The 15,680-nt window shown below is 33.7% G+C and overlaps 1 protein-coding gene and 1 long non-coding RNA gene across 8 annotated transcripts in view; one reads left to right on the top strand and one right to left on the bottom strand.

Annotated features, from left to right (window-relative positions):
- LOC107074147 (Protein tyrosine phosphatase 99A) overlaps positions 1 to 15,680 on the top strand; it is a 431,245-nt gene that overhangs the window by 221,605 nt on the left and 193,960 nt on the right. The window lies entirely within an intron of this gene.
- LOC107074228 (uncharacterized) lies at positions 4,333 to 11,139 on the bottom strand. Of its 4 annotated transcripts, none has more exons than XR_016178166.1 (4): positions 11,000 to 11,139; positions 9,907 to 10,091; positions 7,619 to 8,159; positions 4,333 to 4,924 (listed from the first exon to the last, which is right to left on the bottom strand). It is a non-coding gene; the product is annotated as an uncharacterized LOC107074228 (long non-coding RNA). The 4 variants fall into 4 exon arrangements; XR_016178167.1 differs by lacking the exon at positions 4,333 to 4,924 and having other exon boundaries at positions 4,931 to 7,936; positions 8,011 to 8,159; XR_016178165.1 differs by lacking the exon at positions 4,333 to 4,924 and having other exon boundaries at positions 4,931 to 8,159.

Raw genomic sequence — 15,680 nt, 5'->3', positions numbered from 1 at the left:
CAACCAGTTTTCCAATAGGAGGTACCATTAGAAATTCTTTCCGTACAATTCATTTCACGACTTTTCACTTTCCGTAAAAATTTCTAATTTTATTTGACTCATTTAAATTGTTTGATTATTCCAAGACTTTATTTTTTATTTTATTTTAATTTATTTTTTATTAATCATTTAATTTATTTAAACATCGATGTTATATTTGATGTAGAAACAAAAAAAAATAACCATTCTATTCTAATCGTAAACTCACACGAAATAAGGCATTGTGCAACGACATCACAGATTTCGTAGCGAGTCGAGCGTACAATTCCTATAACAAATAAGGCGTATTATTTATTTGGACACTCGAGGTGTCAGCGGTAAAGCCAAGTCTCGTGCCGACGTTAATGCTAGCTGCCTGGCTGGCTGTTTGGCTGGGGAGGGTGTGTTTGAGGGTAGAAGGCGAAATAAGGGGCTGAAAATGTCCCTTCACGGATGATATATTTTCCTGAGCACTCGAAAGTCCGGAGTGTGGAGGTACGGGTTTGAAAAAGTAGAAAATTTAAAAAGAGAGAAAGAGAAAGAAAGAGAAAAAAATTTATACCATTAAACGAGTAATTTCTTGTATATTTATATATTCATATATTTATCAAATTTGTCTTCGAAACGAGCCTGAGGATTTTCACGAAATAGGGCAAACTAAACAAAATCTCTAAAATTTCAATCTGAGTTTCTATCGATTTTTAATTCAATTATAACTGACTTTTTAACTACTCATTTCTTCGAGTAATCTTTTAAATTAATCATGCATCTCATGTTAATCCTTTGTTACTTTTTATTCTGAAAATATTCTCGCTTTTGACTTACATTATAAAGAAATGAATGGAAATTTATTTAACAACAAAAAAATAGTGTATATGTATATAAATTTGGTAAATGATACAAAGTTAATTTAGCAAGAGCAGATATAATCCTGAGAAATTCCATACGAATTATCTTGTTTCAAAGTGCAACATGGTACACGTGACACTTGGAACGCTTTCGAGTTGGCGAGCTGATTTGCCGCGGCACTTGGAAACTCGATAAACGAGCTTCGGTTTATCGCACGAATAATTAATGTCTTAGTAGTACCGCAACAACAATATATTGGCGATAATTTTAAGGATACCCCATCGTGTTCCCATTGGATAAATTGCTGGTTAACCGCAAACGTTAAAAGATCGAACGAAAAATATCGATTTATTTAGCTTTAAAATGTAATCAAACGTTTCAACATTTACTTCGTGAAAGTTAAAGAAATAACTTCTTTTCCTTCAAAAGGTAAGGCTTATGTAACCGAAATGTCGAATAATAAAAAGTCTCTTCTTTTCATCCGATCATCTCGAGTTCGCTTTTACATTTGAAATACGATATATCCGAAAGTAAAAGTAGTAAAGAAAATGTTTCTCGAACGAAGTTCCGACTTAGGAAGTAAGAAGACGAATGCCCCTGTTAGGAAGAGAAACGAAGACGAATAAGAAGAAGAAGAAGAAGAAAAAGAAAAAACCAAAATAAATAAGAATAACTACTTGTTAGAAATTTCAAAAGAAATCTAATTCAAATTTAATTTCTAATAAGCCGAATAATTATCATTTTTCTTTAATAATCAATAATATAAAATACATTATAAAGTCACAAATCTAGCACGAGAATTCTTAACGAGCGATAATTCGTAACACGTTCTCATGTTAGATTCGTTACAGTTCCTACAATTTAACGATCTTGATGTTGGAAAGCTACCGAAAAGACATTCATCGTATAACACGTAGATTAGCACGAGAAAAGGGAATAAAGAGAGAACAGTGAAAACACGTAGACAGGTAGATACAACACATTAAGGTGAATCATAGTGGCAAGGCATATACATACGTATTCAGTAAAATTTGTTGCGAGTTATTATTTTGTCGTGAGTACGCTCAAGAGAGAAAAAGAAGAACGGAGTGGGTGAATAGAACAAGGGGGAGAGAGCGGGAAGTGTTCTCGTTTCGCCGCGGGTGCCGCTAACAAAACAGATTATATTAGCTCGTTAAGTCGACAACTTTTTCCCATCGCTCAACCGGATGTGGAGCAGCAGCAGTAGCAGCAGCAACAGCAACAGCAGAAGCAGCAGTCAGTTATCCAGCTAGCCAGCGTGCCAGGCGCGCACGTTTTTTTGCGCAAGCGTACGGAACTACCGTTTCTCATTAGCGTGAAGCTTAACACGTTGACTGACATAGATGCCACCATGACCGACACTCAACTGTTATTTCATTTTATTTCAAACGTTTTCGAAATATTTTGTTAACCCTTTGTAATATCAAAGAACTTTCAACCCTATTATAGATCCTACATCATTTTATCATGTCAATATTTACTGTAACTTGTATTACATATTTGAGAATTGCTATATATCATCTTATTGGAAAAAGGTAAATCTCTATTCTTAATAAAAGTAAAAAAAAAAGAGATCGAATAAAATAAATGTTTCGACTTTCTATATTTCAAAGAAATTGAAAATTCTCCATATCGTTTCAGGAGACTTCTTAGATATGTACCTAGCGTAGAAGCTCGGTTATCTTTCCTATGGTAGGCATATTCAAATCATATATACACATACATATACATATACATATACATATACATATACATATACATATACATATACATATACATATACATATACATATATATATACAAACTCGTTCACGTATATCCGTCAGGCGTATAATTTACGACAGACGAATCCGCGATGCCACGCGAGGAGAGTCGCGATGCTTGCGGCAAGGGAGGTTTGGATTAAGGGGAAGGTTACAGGTTGAAGGATGAGGGTAAAAGAGAGACAGAGAGAGAGAGAGAGAGATGAAGGAAAGGGATGGACTAGACAACTCATTACCGAGGACTGGCAAACAGAAAACTAGGTTATGCAAGCTCATACGTCATCGGAATTAGAACCGTAGTCCGCCCGCTGTATCTCAAATGTACACTATCGTACAGAACGTATACCCCGTTACACCCTCCTACTCACTCACTCATTCACCTACCCACCTCTCTTACCCTCTACACTACGTAGCAACCCTACTCTCGACCACCCACAAGCGTGTATGAATTTATGTAATGCGCACGGCTTCTAGATTGCCAGGGAAATACCGTGGATACGTGCGTTCATAACACTGCTGCTTATATTCTCTTATCTCTCTCTCTCTCTCTTTCTCTCTCTCTCTCTCTCTTCTCTTTGTTTCTCTCATGTTCTCGAGCTTGCAGCCGCCATCGCGTGGATGATAATACGAAAGCACGAATTCGCAATCGATACGTACCGACAATTTCACCTTCCGTCCAAGTCTCGGTTTGTTCTATGACCTCTACTTACCTTTCTCTCTTCTCTCTTTACTTGTCACCGACAGATACCTACTACTAGAACAATGTTTAGACCTTCCTGAAATTCACCACAGAGACAGAAACAGAAAGAAAGAAGGAGTTTCATTCCTTTTGTTTGAAAAGCAAATTTGTCACCCATTTAAGAAAGTTATTTGTTTTTCTTTTTTTAGAACAGTCAACAGATGATACCTCGATACTTCTTAAAGAATTTCAATTAATCCGGATACAATAATGAATCGATTGAAAGTATATATGAAAGTATGGGTTAGATTTTCATCGTTTATGTAGACAGCAATGACAGCAACAATGAAGAGGACCTATGACATGGTTCACTTGTCATTCGCACGCTCCATCAAAGGAACCTCTTTTAACATCAAGGGAAACTTAGAAGATTGAAGGAAATAGTTTTACTTTGAACTGCTTAATTACTTACTTTGTTTATCCCCGTATCATAAGTAATTAAACGTTACTCATATAGCGTATGCGGTTTGACGTAAAACAAGGCAAACTTTTGAATTGGTAAAGCGGAAGCGTTACAGATTGATCTTCCCCCAAAGTCGATAGTATATTGAATTTCTCATCTCTACGAACACTTAACATTATTATCTTCCATTATATCCCTTCGTTTTTATCAATTATATATTTCTCATTTATATTTATTATCCCTAAATTTGTAAATTATCTTAATTGTTAAACACAATAAATCCAAGAAATATTCATATCATCTTTGTCGATTTAAATCAATCAATATTTTCTTGAGATACAATATTTTATAATTTTTTATAAAGAGAAACATATTTTAGGATTATTAAATATTTAAATTTGATTGGAAAAAAGCAGTTTATTATAAGAGACATAATTTATAAGATTATTGGTCTTCCAAAATATTCCCAATTGGCTTAAAAGTATTATAAAATGCAATTATTCACAAAAATAATAATTGTATTTTTATTATATCTTACATAGGTGCAATTACTATTACCATATTAATTTTTGTATCATTTAAGAAAATTTAATAATCTTAAAATAGGTTTTCGCGTGTATACAAATTTTAAAATATTGCATTTTACAAGCAAATATCAATTATTTTAAATTTACGTTGGGTGTTATTACGAATACTTTTAGAAGTAACTGTATATAAAAATTAGTATAAGCAAAAAAGAAATAAAATAAAAATAAATATTTAACATATGAAAACTGATCTCTTTTCAATTCGATCAAGAGTTGTAAATGAAAAAAGATAAAATCTATCAAAAAACATATTTCTCAAAGATGAATTTCTTTGTAAAACCTGTCAAGTACATATCAATATCTCGTTAGAGATTTTTACCCTTTACTTCGTCGGCTTATATCAAGTTTAAGGGGCACTCTCTCTGGTAAGATTCCTTCGAGTTTCGATAGCAGTGCGGGACAAGATAAGGGAGACTTCGAAGTTCAAACCGGAGGTACAATATCTCGCGGCTTCCGCTTCTCTTCGATAGTTAGTCGCTCGCGAGAGGAGCCAAACCGCAGATTCATCCACTCGAAAACTTGCAGGGGACGAGAACGGGATTTTCTAAAGAGAAAGAGAGAGTGTTAGATTCGTTTACACATAGAACTAATTTCAGAGGATTTCACTGTCACATTCTTCTTCTACTTTGGGAAATCGAAAATCGATAAAAGGCTCATTAGCATGGTGGGTCTTCATGCATGCTCGAAAGAGATCTGTTGGACTTTCTTCTCGCCTCATGAAAGTCCGCTTTAAGGTCTTCCAAGAATAAGGAGAATAATGGTAGCTTATACTTGCTCCCAGTCTATCCTCTCGTTGAGGCATCGTCTTCGTCCCTGTGTGACCTGAATTTACTCTCCCTCTATCTATCCATCTCTCTCTCTCTCTCTCTCTTTCTCTCTCTCTCTCTCTATCTATCTCTGTTTCGTATGCTTTTAACTACACTCTCTCTATTTCTCTCTCTCCCTCTCTTTCCCTACCCTTCTTTCGTAATTCCAGAAGCCCTTGGCTCGCCTAGCAGCTTGTGTCGCAGACGACTGTCACGTTTACCCCGGCGAGAATAAATGAACGCTTCCATTGAAAAGATATCTAGCAGTTGGAGAACGGTTTTCCTTGGTTCGTAGCATAGTCACCGTCTGCTGGTAGTGGCGGCGAAATCAGAGTTTAATGGGCATAACGTCTGAATGAACCGGCACTATCGAGCCAATATATCAGAGACCTGGTGAACCGGCCTGTCGAGCAGGTCGAGGGACTCGTAAATTCCTGAAAAAGTACCCACGGGACTCTAGTTCTCCACGAGAAAAATAATTTTATGTTACCGTGTTCGTGGGCGAGCCTCTTTTATCCTTCGAACTTACTTCGAGCAACGTTTCTCGGGACACAACCTCTTACCACTTTTCTTCTTATTTCAAATCAACTCTAACCCTTCTTATATTTTATTTATACACGTAAAGCATTTGAAACGCTTAAAGTCTTTTATTCGTTCCTCGAAATTCATTCGAATTCATTTTCTTCTTCCTAATAATAATAATAATAATTCTATTTTCTATAGATAACTAAAATTTAGTTCTGGGATAATAACTTGTCAGGGTTGCAATTTTTACTTGATTTTAGTAATTTAGGATTTATTCGAGAAATAAAAATTTTTCAGGCGAGCTCGGTTTGTTCAATATTTTCAAAATAACGTTTTTTAATTGAGCAAAAATTACTCTTAAAAATTATCTTTTTTTTCGGCACAAATTTTATAAAAGGAAAAAATGAAGAAACATTTTTTTTCAGCGATATCAAATAATCCACTAGTATAAAAAAAGAACTTGTATCTAATAAATGAATCCTTAATAATCAGAATTGGGCAAAATAATTACGTCAAAAATTTTCACGATACAAATCTCTTTCAAACGGCATAGGAAAGGAGATGAATGACCAGTAATTATTTTATCATCATTTTCCCGAAAATAATTTCCGCTTATTGTAGAATAATCCAATGCGTTTATCGTATGGCAAAACGATCAGTGTAAGAAAGCTATACGATATTTTAGACTTTTTCTCTCATTGGCTTCAAGCAATATCAGAGTTTAATGGTTATAACGTCTGAATAAGACGGCGCTATCGAGACGATATATCAGATCTACTGAACCGGGACTGTCTTCTGACGTACAAACGGAGTGGTATTTCGTGAAAAAGCACCCACGGGAAAAGTTTCGTCGATTCGACAAAATCATTCGAGCGGGCTTCGTCGTCGTTGTCGTTGTCGTCGTCATCGTCGCCATTGCCATCGCGAAAGAATAGTCTTTCTCCTATTATACTTTTTCTACATCCACTTTTCCTTGTCTACTTTTACACCACTTCTTCGTTTAAGCCTCTTAGAAGAAAAATTCTATTTGATTCTATAAGAAATACGACAATCGTTTTCGCTTTTTGTGTTTTTTTTTTTTCCCCGAAATTAACGTGAAATCTTGAACCGCGGTCACGTCAAGACGGCTTTTACAGAAATAATGGAATTTTCGACTCTTCGAAAATGTTAAATTTAGGCTTACCGATAGATACGAACTATAGCTGTTTGAGAACTTTTGCCAACTTGCAGTCTAGAAGTATCTAACTTCTAAAAGTTGGTCCGAGTAGATAGGAAGAGAGAGAAATAAACAGACAGACGGACAGATGGACAGAAAAAAAGGAAAAGAAAGAAAAAAAAATCGCAGCGGCAACTGTGACCGAAAGTTTTCATGAAAATTAAATATCGTGTTTAGGGATTTTCGTAATTTCCGGACGAAGTGTACTTATATTAATGAAAAAAAGTAAAGCTTTCGTGGAAAAAGCTTTTATTATTGTTTTTTTTTCTATAAAATATTTGTATTCAATTCGCTTAATTATAAAACAATTATCGAACAAATCGAAATCAAAGCAAACGATACGGAATATTTATAATTTCGAATTCGACCTACCAGTTGACAGAGATTATCTTCCATGAGTAAACTAATTTACAAGCAACCATAAAAGTTTCGTTAGATATGATAGCGGTAGTAAACGATTTCGAATAAAAATACGAAAATACGAAAATACGAAGTCAATTGCAATACTCGTATCCATTCGACGCATGATACATTTAAGTATATATGTTTTCGAATTATTTTAATATCCGTGTGCACATATAGAAATACAAATAAATAAAACTTCGAATTTGCCGATATTGAGTTATCAGTTAAAGAAATAAATAAAAAAGAAAATATACGATTTGCCGAACGTTATTAGAAGTGATTTTACCTCAACGAGAGCGTGGAAAGTGTAATTTCTGGTTGAGAAAGGTGTCTGACAGCTGGCGTGGTTAGCGTGTTACGAGCTTGCAGCACAGGAGACTTTGAACTTCCGTTGCGAGCATCCTGCAGTCACGAGAACGTAACGCCCGCCTAATTAAGACTAAATACATAATTAGAGTGTTAGTCACGTGCACTTGCCGGGCACACGGTGCAATCGAGTGGTCAACTTTCTATATATATATATATATATATATATATATCTATTTTATCTCTTTCTATCTGTCTTACATCCTCTCTTTTCTTCTTTTTATTTTCTCGAAAATTTCTACGAAAGAAACACGTTTTGTAAGGTCAGCACCTTCGGATTTTAAGTTTCATCAAACGCTTCATCCAACTTACAGATCGTCCTCTTTATTACTAAACCTTCCTAAAGACACACACAGACATAACTCGTAATTTTTTTAAACTTTGACCACAATAACCTTTTCAATAGAAATTTTTGCTGACGAGAATTCCTGTGTATCTTTTTCTTGCCTGACGAAGAACTACTGGAACAGAGAAAAGAGTCATAAACGTGTTAAAGTATTATAAAACATAGTAAATAAAATATCGAAGAGTTCTAACCGTCGTCGTTAACATTTAACGACACTCCTGATGAAAAAACTTTAACATTGCACCGTATTAAGGGTCATAAAAGTAGTGAAAAATTAAAAAATGCTTTAACGCGTTATCGAGAAAGTGTCGTTATCATTTTCAGAAGAACAGCAACAATATCTTCAAGATATTTCTTTTCATATTTCTATCATCCAAAATTCTATTATTTTAAATCGCTAATTACTAAACTATACTAATTTAAAAACTTATTCAAAATTCAATGGAAAAGAAAATTTCTAAGATTAAAAGCATCCATCTTCTCTAGCCACGAGATATAAAATTGAAGATCAATAAAGTTCATGATTGAATCGAACGAAATCAGGGCACCAATGAGTAATTGAAAATTTTGCCTACGAGTTTGCTAATTACTTAATTGAGGTACTCAAATTTTTGTCTCATTTTCTTTTAATATTATTCTTTTATTAAATAATAATTTGAATTAAATAACAAAAAAGAAGTTAAATAATTAATAGAAAGGAAGAAAGACAGAGAAAGAGAGATAAAATTAGATAATTGATTAAAACGAGATAGGTTGAAAAAAGAATCTAACAGGAATTTCGAACATACGATCAATTCGAATTGAGGAAATTGCAAGCTGACGGCGCCGGTACATGCCGCGAAATTCACTTAAGAGCTATGGAAGCTGTATTTAGTTAGCGCATTCGGAACTATCCTCTTCCCCTTTCCCCTTCCCCTTCCCCTTCCCCTTCCCCTTCCTCTTCCTCCACCTCCTCATCATTATCCTCTCCACCTCCTTAACATCCTCCTTCACCACTTCCATACGCTTGGGCGTTACATTCATGTTCTCAGAGTTATGCGCCTCGCATGTTTGCTACTACGAGAGCGGCAAGGGTTCTGTCTAATTTGCCTTTCTGCGAATACCTTCGATGTCATTTAGTTTTCTTAGCGACAAAACACTTGATTAAGCGTTATAACAAAAATTATATTCATATTCTTCCACATGTTCTTACATTTTTTCTTTTCTTTTCTTTGCAAATTGTAATGTGACTTTTATATATAACAAAATGGATCAAATTTTTCAATAATGATTTGAACATTTTTTTTTTAGAAAGTATACAATCTTTTTTTTATTTTATCTCAACATTATTAAATAGATAAAATATCTTTTGTACGTTAGCCATAAATTCGAAAATACTTTTTCACAAAAAGAAGTTAGCTTATGATTAGATGTTCGAGGAATTAGATTTTTCGACGATTCAAATCTGTATGCTAGGTATTTAACAGGATAAACTGGATCTGCTTGAAGGTAGACACTTAGAGTATAAATCAAGTACGGTGCAACAGCAAGGTACATGTAATTGAATCAATTATTCTCCGTGTCTGCAGTAACTGTCGTCTTATGATAACGTATATAACCGGTCAACGTTAATCCTTGTATAATAGTTGTGTTTAATCGATGGCGGAAAATGTTGTTTCTGCTCAATTACTGTTATTATTATTACGTTTGTCAAACTAAAGAAGAAGATTCCTTCTTGTTCGGATAATGAAAAAAATTGAATTGAAAAAAAAGGAATAAATATCATTAAACGTCTTCGTTGAATATATTCACTTATATTGAACAATTTCTAATATATCCACCGCGCAACGCATATTAAGCACAAACGTAATTAGTATAATTACCGTTATTGGTCACATCGGTAAGCTATATACAGCACGTTACGACCGCAAATTAATTGCGCTCAATCCCTCTGCCACTAAGCGATGCAGTCAGGCAATAATTGGCAACTTTCGGCGTAATGTTTGCGGTTTAATAGTCAGTCACGCATCCTACTATCTCCGATTTCTCATTGTTTCCCTTCGTGGATCTAAAATATATACATATGTATTGAAACAATATCGTTACGTATCTGCGTGAAAATTATGATATCATTTCTAATCGTTTATTTTTCAAATGAGATCCAACGTTAATATACTGATAAAATAGAAAATCTTTTTCATTTCTAAAAAAAATCGAATTAATTAATTTTCTCAAATTAAAATAAATTTAACTAGAAAATAAAATATATATAATCACAAAAGCGATCTTGTCCATGAGTACCGAAGTAAAAATAGAAGATGAAAAAATCAACCACATTTTTCTAATAAAAAACGAAAAAAATCAAATAAATATTTCGAATCGATTTTTTTAGGAATTCTTGTAACTAATAAATCTTATTATTTGCTATACAAAAACTGAAAATAAACTTGATAATACTTTATAAGATAATCACAGTCGACTGTAACGTTTTCAGTAAAATTAGTAATCACTATATCACAAACTCATTAAATTAACACAACCTAAAGTATTACCTTTATAAAAATTACAATGTAATACTTTTTGAAGAAAACTTATCTTTAATAGACGTATTGTAATACTACCAATAAGATTTAAAGAAATTAAAGAAAAAAAATCCTAAATGAAATTAATTTTATATTTGTATATACAAGATAACATCAATAAAGTCAGTATTAATAAGACGGATGTTATTGCCGTGTAAATTAGTTATTATTAAATCAGTCGTGTAAATTCACGCAAATCTGTTTGAAATTCGATAAGAAGAAGTCTTAAAAATGCGGTAATGTTGTAAAAAAACGAAAACGTAAAGAAAGCATTATAAGTCACGGTTTCTTTCTTTTTTTTGTCGAACAAATGAAACACGATATTCTGTTCTATAATAGTACAGTGGATATAAAAGGTCTCCATCTAGTTTCATGATTACACGTTCTCACAAACCTTGTCGTTATTATCGTAGTTGTCGTTGCCGTCGTCGTCGTCTACGTCATCGTTCACATCGTTGTTGGTACACGACTAAAGTTGTAATAAGCTTAGTTATATCTTAAAAGTTTTAACGTTAACAAATAATAACGATATTACTATATTATATACTATACATATAGCTCGTAACTCGGTAAACACGCATACATATTCGTATGCAAAGCATGCGTGTTTAAATTGCAAAGCAAAAAAAAAGAAAAACATAAATTACAAAACTCGAGAAATCCATCAATCATGATAAAGTAGAAACATTTATTACAATATGTCTCGAGGTTTATATGGAGAAGAGTCGCTAAGTGAATTTAAGGTGGTTTTCAAATGAAATGCGAGTAACAGTACGGCCAAAGTCCAACGACGAACACAGATTTCTCTCTCTTTCTCTCTCTCTCTTTTCGTTTCTATTCGGGAGAAACCTGCTTTCCTGTCGAGAACGAATTTCGGTGGGCTGTGTCTCCTCCACGTCGACGTCGGAAGAAGATTTCGCACGGTATTTCCTTGAGTTTCCGCTGTTCACCGAGTATACCGGTAACATGTTTTACCTAACATCCTTGCTACATTCATCAAGGGTATATTAGCGGACATTGCTGGCGAGAAAACGATGGCTAGCTCCAACCAAGGAGGAAAGAAAGAATATTAACACTGTCAGACAAGAACGACAACGAATTGACCAAGTTATGTATATTTAATTTGTCTCATAAATATTTTCCTACATATATTCGTATCTTATATTATATATATATATAAGCAGCTATATTTGAAAGTGATATATACAATTTAAAAGTAATAATAAAAATTACGAATTATATATAATAGGTCAAACTGACATATTATTTATGTATACATATATCGTCTATGTTTGAACAAAAAATCACTAACTACATTTTTTAGCCAAAATAATTTGTATAACTTACATTACTTAAAATTTACTATACAATTCAATTAAAAGTAGTCATTACTCCATTAAAAGCATTATTGGTAATGTGTGAATGTATTAACAAAAAATATACTTTTCCCAAACCTGAAGATTTTCATTAAAAATTTGATTGAGAAGCAATAACTTAGATTAGCATAAATGTTAGTGAATGACTTCTGGTTGAACATAGACGGAATGCATATATTATATTATACATACGGATAGCTAGTGAGCAACTGAATATACATTGACTGTACTGTATCTCGGATCACATCACACTCATGTTTTATTTTCATGCTTACGAAATTGAGAATGGCATTTTATGAGCTTCCTCCACTATTAAAATTCATGTATATACTCGAATATTAATATAACAATAGACTGAAAAAAGAATGTAAAGCTTTTGTATCATAGCTCCTTGAAACTTTACTCTCGAAATTTTTAAATTAAAATTAAAGGCAATATTTTTAAATAATTATTTTTCTTATAACTTAATCCAACTGTGTACAATAATAATAATTATTAATATTATTTTTAATACTAATATAATATAGTATTATATAAAGAAATAAACTTCTCAAAGAAATTAATTACGTCTATTAAAAAGAAAAAGGAATAAATTATCAACTCGTAGGAAAACTCATAGATATATAAAACTAATGCGAAAGTGTAACACAGGTAACGTGATCCGAAGCCGTCAAACGACGAGCTACGATAACGTGGCCGGAATTATAAATAGCACATAGTCACGGTTTTTCGTGCAAACCCGGCTGAGTAAGTATGCCATCTAGGAAACGCGACAGTTACATTGATATTCGCCGATAAGCCGTGTGGAAGCACGTAAAACATGATAAAATTTATCGCGGTTCGCGAACGAGAGAACGTGCAAAATCAAAATTCGCGGCTCGTCTCCCGTCATCGCTAAATTATGATACTATGGGACCACTTGCATCCGAAAATAAACGTCGATATATAAACGTTCTCTTGAATACACTTTTTAAAAATAATCATCCATTTTAAAATTATTCGTATAAAATGATTTATCCAATTTTAACAACATTTTATTTCGTTTTAAATATTTTATCTAGCTTTCATGCCAAATTCAAATTATTGTTCTTAAACGCAATTATAAATGTAACGTTACAACTACTCGAATTTAAAGTTGACCCATATTTTTGATATAATATAATCGTGATAGTAATTCATATCACATCGTAGTTAATTTTTAATGCTTTCTTACAGTATCGAGTAGAAAAAAGTTAGTTACAAAAAAAAACATGAGAATAGATTGAAGTAGTCACAACGATCAAAATGCATGTACCTTCATTATAGCGATCATTATCAAATTATTACCATGTACATTAACGCTTGCGGGCTGTCGATCAAACATAAATTTGTAATGTTATGAGGGACATCTCGCTTTAATTAGTACGAGAAGATGAATATTGAGATAAGTATTATCTCAACGACAAGCTTCAATTTTATTCTTTCATAAACAATTCAATCTTATAAAAAAGAATACATAAACTAAATATTTTTATTTCTTTAATTTGTCATTTGTATACATATGACATTTTCATCTGCTACACTTAAAACAAAATGAACAATTGAATATATTCCCTAAAAATTATTATTATTTCTCACTTAACTACACGTATACGTGTATAGCATACACTTCGATATCACAATGAGAAGCTATAAATATACAAACAAAAAAGAAAACGAGATAAACCTATAGAAAGAATCGTACGAGCAAGAGAAAACAAAGCCACGTCGAAGAGGTTGGTATAAAAAATTTATGAATCAGACATGTCCCTCTGTTTCTCTCTCTTTTTTTTCATTTCCAGACAAGCTAGAAATGCGATATCGGCTGGACCGAAACTACGCGAATAAGTGCGTGGGCAAGGTTGTGGAGCCTACGTTCAATATGCGGGAACGTGCTAGTGGTTCCACGAGCGATGTGATTACCCAGTGCGATATCCAATCCTATCGAAGCTTCAAACGGTGCCCTCTTTACATTGGATCTCACTCTTTCTCTCTCTTCCTTTCTCCCTAGTTCACTATCTCACTCTTGTACGTTCATCCCACTTGGTCTCTTTCTCTTTCACAATTCGCCATTGACTCATCCTCTTTCGGTGCACCAGTCAGCCACATTTTAGCCGACTGCGATACAAGTGCGCACTTCTACACACATGTGTGATCACGAAGAGGCAGATACGAAACATAGAGAAAGGTAGAGTATGTAGGTATCACAAAATACACACACACACACACAAAGTTGATTCGATGCGTTAGTCGTCGAATGTGCGTAAAAATTCGTTGCTTTTTCAACTGATTCTCTATACGCAGAAGTATATACATATATGTATACGTTCTGTGGGCGAGAATAAAGATGAACATCCAACACGAACTAGCTTCCGAACGAACTTTTGCGTTGAGCCACTCGGCCGAGTGAGAGAAAACGACAATTCGCGATGTACTCTCGACGCATTTCGCTCGGTAGCACTCACACATCGTCGTACACAGCAAATGAATCGACATAGTCAAAGCTTCAGGGCATTGTCCAATTGTAAACCACCGCGAGAAATTCTGAACTTTATCCGTGTGTTCACTTAGTTTGTTATGAGGGAAAAGTGGAAAAGCAACCCGAAGGTTTTGTAGAAATGTAGAAACGTAGAAACAATTCCTACTGAGGTGTTAGTGCAATCCCATCATTATTGGAGAGTTAATACTAATAGAATGCGCACGTTGCCGATAATCGAGTCGAACTATCGAATTCAGTCGCTTCAGGCGAGTTGCTACGAATCCGATGATCTCGTTTAAGAGATTCAAGATAAACGCTTTACAAATTTCCTTTCAAGAACGATCGTTTATTTCCATTTTCTTTTTTTCTTTATTTCTTCCTTCTCTTCTTCTTCTTTTTTCTTACTAAAAAATATAATATATATGAAACAGAAACGATTTCTCTTTCGAGACACGTCATTTCCTAAATATTTTTAATATCCAACTAAGATCTCTGCATTCATGGAAAGCTTCTCTCACTCGAACGATGATCAATATTCCTTCTCTGAAATCTTTTATCCAAATAACTTTCATTCATTTCTATAATAGCGATCTTATATTACCTTCGTATTTTTTAATACAAACTATTTAATCGTAAAATTGAAATTAAATTTGCGATACGGATGTAATAAATAAAAATCATTGATATTATAAAAAAGTATTGTATGATCAGCAACTATCGTAGTATATCAACTCGTATTCGAAATGCGTGCCTTTGTTCTGCAGAATTTCACTCCTTATTTCTGTAAGAAATTTTGAAGCACTAATGTTCACGCTGCCACCTCTTGTACCCCCCCCCCCCCCTACCTAGGCTCTGCTGGGCCCATTAGCAAAGACATCCATCCTATTATTTTACTGGACACCTACAACGAAAAATCTTAGACGACTAAAAATTAACGAAAGACAAACAAAGAAAATAAAGTGTATAAACACTCTTTACACTTCCATAAAGGTTTATCCTCACGAATGCAGTAACAAATCAAAAATAGAATAAGCTAACACTTCCATAGATGAGCGAGAGATAAACCACGTGTCCAATCTTTGGTGCGGACACTATTTATTACTATATCCAATTTAATAGCCAGGGTTTTTATGCCTCAAGGCTTTTCTCTAACGAGCCGATAAAGTATTATACTTTCGAAAGGCTCAATCATGTGTTTTATA

This window comes from Polistes dominula, unplaced genomic scaffold (genome assembly GCF_049000335.1).
Source record: "Polistes dominula isolate Pdom_NZ unplaced genomic scaffold, Pdom_raw_medaka contig_20, whole genome shotgun sequence".
In the NCBI taxonomy this organism is placed as follows: Eukaryota; Metazoa; Arthropoda; class Insecta; order Hymenoptera; family Vespidae; genus Polistes; species Polistes dominula.
This window is presented reverse-complemented; position numbering and strand designations above follow the sequence as displayed.